Here is a 4,474-nt window from a genome sequence, read left to right on the forward strand (position 1 = left end):
TTTTCCACAATAACCAATTCAACAACGGACTCAAAGTAGGAACTCAAAAAAGTATGTACTATTTATGATCACCTGAATACAACTTTTCACTTGTCTTATTAATAATTACTGCCAGAATTTAAATAGTCCCACTAAGGATTTTTACAAAATACTTTCTTCATGTTCTCATGATCCTTTCAAATCTGTTTCAATTCTCTTTTCTTCTAATTGTAATAGCTTGATGTTTTTCATCCAATATATCACATAATTTGATAATTTGTTTTCTATCGTTAGACAGTAGAATCCCAAGGACCAAGACTGGAAACCCTGAAAAATCTTTCTTTCCAGATGGACCACAAACCAAATTGAAGAAAATAAAGCTTCAAAAATATTCCCGAGTATAATTCTATTTTTATACAACTGCCATTTTTATAAAAAACATTTCTTTTCAATTGGACAAAATGTACACCGTAGCAGACCCTCAAACAATGATGGTATTAGAATATGTAGGATAATGTGGTGGTGACTATCAGTTATTAATTTGAGTCCGATTATAAAGGTATAATGAAATTAATCAGTTGTGATATACTATTATGTAATATATCTGGTCAGTAAGTGAAAAGCAGCCAAGTATTTTGTATATTAGCATCATAGAAACATTTCTTAGGATACAGCACTATTTTTTTAAGCACTGTTTATTTTCCTCATTTTCAAGACAAAAATATTCCCATGAAGAAAAATCCATACTAACACACTCAAAGAAATACAGAAAGTAAACTTTGTTTTAAATATTTAAATTCGCTTGGGATTTTTCAATCTCTTCTTGGTTTAACACCTATCAGAACAGTGTCTGTTTTAGGATAAAATAAGGCAAAAAAATCCCACTGAGAATTGCTGTCAATTATGACTACAAAAATTAAAATGAAATCATATACCAAAATTTTTTATTATTTGGAAGACACTAATCTGTATAACTGGCTAAAGTTACTTTGAAAATGTATTCTTGAGTATAATTTCATTTAATGGATAGTTGCATATAAATAATTTTCTGTACGTATATATCATACACATGAGTTTTTTCTATATATTCATTACTTTAAAATCATTTACATTTATTGACATAAAGACATTTATCTTTAATTTTATCTGCATTTAATAGAAATATTTTCTAGAACACAACTGCACAAAAGTTTTAAAAATTAAGATTCGTTACTTTTTTAAAGTAATTAACACTTGTTAAGGATAAGCCACATACTTAGGATTTTGAAGGCTCTAGCATTTTGTGAGACTCATTAATCATGATCAAGTACACCATGAAAAAAACATCCTATGCCAATGAAAAGAACTATTGAGCTATGGTAATAAATCATCAATTCACAAGGAAATGTGGGACTTCAGTTTTTATGGGCTCATCGAAAAGACCTGCATACTATAAACACATATGCTTGGTATTTAGTGCTATTGCTTTTAGAATATGGGGAAAGGACAAAAAATCCTACCTTTCAAATAAAAAGGTTAATCCAAGATTCCAATTTTTTAAAGTCATAGACCTACAAGCTTCTTAAGAACAGGTATGGATCTTTAAGGAAGGCTCTTTGGAAGCCTGACATAATTATTCAAATGGTAGAGAACAGAAATTTAAAACCTATTTTTCAAATGTAAGAACTCGATCTTTGAAGAGCAATATTTTTAAAAAGTAAACAAATATTTTCTCATGTTTCATTAGAAGAAAAGAGGCTATCACATTGTAGTTGCAAGTTGTAATTTGATACGAATAAGTTTTTTTATTCATACTGATGTTATTCTTGTTCACCTACCTGTTAGGTTCCTATATTTTCCCTGTTCCTACAGTGGGATTCCAGAGAATGGCCTCCAATTTCTGAACAGGTCAATGAGCATGTACTAAAGAATAAGATTCAGTAGAGCTTCTGGAATGCTGGGAACACCAGAGAAAATGTGTGAAACACAACATATTGGAACCTATCCTATGCTGGCCCATCTCTGCCTGTTTGAAATTACATGTAATTATCTTGTAGGAATATTGTTTTGACCATCTGTGTTAAATAATTCAATTGTCTAACAGCACTAATAAAGTATGCAATTAATAACAGGAATGATATTAAACTCTGAAGAACCTGAGATCTGTTGTAATGGGAAAGTAGACCAATGGAGATCAAAACCCAAAGAAATATAAAACAGAAACCTTTACACAACATAAAAACTTAGCCATCCAACATCCCATCCAATAATTAAAATAAACAAAGTATCCATTTATCATGTTACACTGTCTGGAATTCTTAGTGGAATAGTTTCCGACTGTGTTCTGAGAAATTTCCTTTGTTCACTCACACAAAATAATCTCAAACCAGATGTACGATGATCAGCCAGGTTTAGGTGGGAGAAGACTTTTATTCTCATTAACCTGCTAACAGATAAATATGTCAGTAATGCCATGTAGTACCATTTGACTTAAGGGAATAGAGGGATATATTCCTCCAGTTTCAATAATTCCCTAATATATATTATGTGCTGTCCTTACAACTTCTTTACATTTCAGTACAGATATACTTTCATCAAATACTTTTCTTCTAGAATCTACTTCCATGTTCTTTGTTTTTCAAAATTTCTATTATAATTACATGTGTCCTCAGCTGAGTGGTATGCTAAAATTCCAGAAGAAAAAAAAAGTGAAGAAGAAGAAACTAGGGACAGGGCCAAGTGTAGGAGGTAAACTCTGCTTCAATGCAGAGTGATTATTTCAGTTAATAAGGAGGTATGAATCAAATGAAATACAAGAAAATTACTTAATTTTTTTACTGATTTTATACAAAGTGCTGAAGTTCAGATAATGTAAAACTGCAATGATGTCATCAGTGACAAACTGGTTACTGAAGATTATGAAATCAAAGAGGATTTAAGATTAGACACTACATCAAAAAAAGTTGTTACACTCCATATACTCTGAGAAAATTTGTATCTGAAACTTGATAAAGGTTTTCTTCTGCTTGACAGCAATCCTAAAAAACTGACAAAAGATTACCGATAATGAGTTGTAAAGATAAAAGAGGCTTTTCTAAATTATCAACCATGCTAGAGGAAAAATTGAACTACTCTTCTATTTTCCTCTATGAAAAGTATTACAAAATTATTTTAATTAGAAAAAGTGGTCAAAATGTATGTGAGCAAAAATGTAAAAAAACAGTGATATAGAGATATAACAGACAGCTAATTAATAAAAACATAATGTTCTATTTACAAATTTTATGATAATTGTGCTATTTGTAAGTTTTCTTAAGTTAGTTTTTTTGTGTGATTTCTTAATTCTAAATAAATAATCACTTCTATCTAATTCGCTACCCCTTTTCTTAGAGAGGATCCCCAAATTGTATATGCTTTAGGCTTCACAGATACTATAACCATCCCTATTTTGAAACTGAACACCAATCAGCAACTTGGAAGGAACACAAAATGGCAGAGACACCAAAAAAAAAAAAAAAAAAAAGCAGCTGGCAAATGAGGCAAGAGTTACCAGGCTTAGCCAATGACTGATGATTAGAACTCTAGGAAGCTGCAGTGTAGCTCAAGAACTAGGATGCCTCCTTGGTTCTCAGACTGGCCCTTAACTTGGAAAGAATCTGTTGTGTAAAGGTGGCAACATCCCCTAGGCAAAAGATACCCCATTTTTAGGGTAGGAAGATTATTTCCAAAATCCTACCAGGTGGTCCTGAGATGAGACTCTTAGCACTGTAGAAACCCTCCTCTAATCAACAGGATTATGAATAGTTGTTGGTTAATCAAAAAATAAGATATGGTGGTGATCCACGAAAACGAGATTTTCCCAACATTTCATTTTAACTTGAAATGTCTAAGAGTATATCCCTTAACCAGTTGTTTGATGTAGGGTCAAAGGATTTCCTCTGAATATAGGTCACTGATTGGTATACCACATTTTTTAAAGAAACCATAGCTATACCACTGAGTCAATAATTTTCAGTTTCATTTTCTGTTAAAACTGAAAAAAGCCTCTCACAAAGTAATTTGCTTGCAAACTCCTTCTATATTTCTATGACTTTTTCCAACCATTTATATTAGCATTTTCCATATGAAATTGTCAATTTTAACATTTATGACCTATAAGACGGTCATTTCATAAGGTTAATTTGTAACCTACAAAAACAGCAATATTTATACACTTCGCATGTAATTTGATTCTTACCTTAATTTTTGAGTCTTTAAAACACAATCAATTTACTTTCCATAGAAGAAGCTATCTCTTTCTGAATGTATCTTACATGGATTTAAGTAATATTTAACTAAATAAATGTACTGGCAATAACCACAATGTCTATAAATATGTTTAGTGGAATCTGTAATGTGCCACTCAGATCCCCCTTCAGGACTAAAGGATTTGCTCCCCAGTTCCTGGGAGTGAAGCACAAACGGCCCCCAGCTGCCAGCTCTCCTTGGGAACTGAAGAGAAAGACACTGCTTGGGG

This window comes from Mesoplodon bidens, assembly GCF_964165515.1.
Source record: "Mesoplodon bidens genome assembly, chromosome: 1".
NCBI classification, from domain to species: domain Eukaryota; kingdom Metazoa; phylum Chordata; class Mammalia; order Artiodactyla; family Ziphiidae; genus Mesoplodon; species Mesoplodon bidens.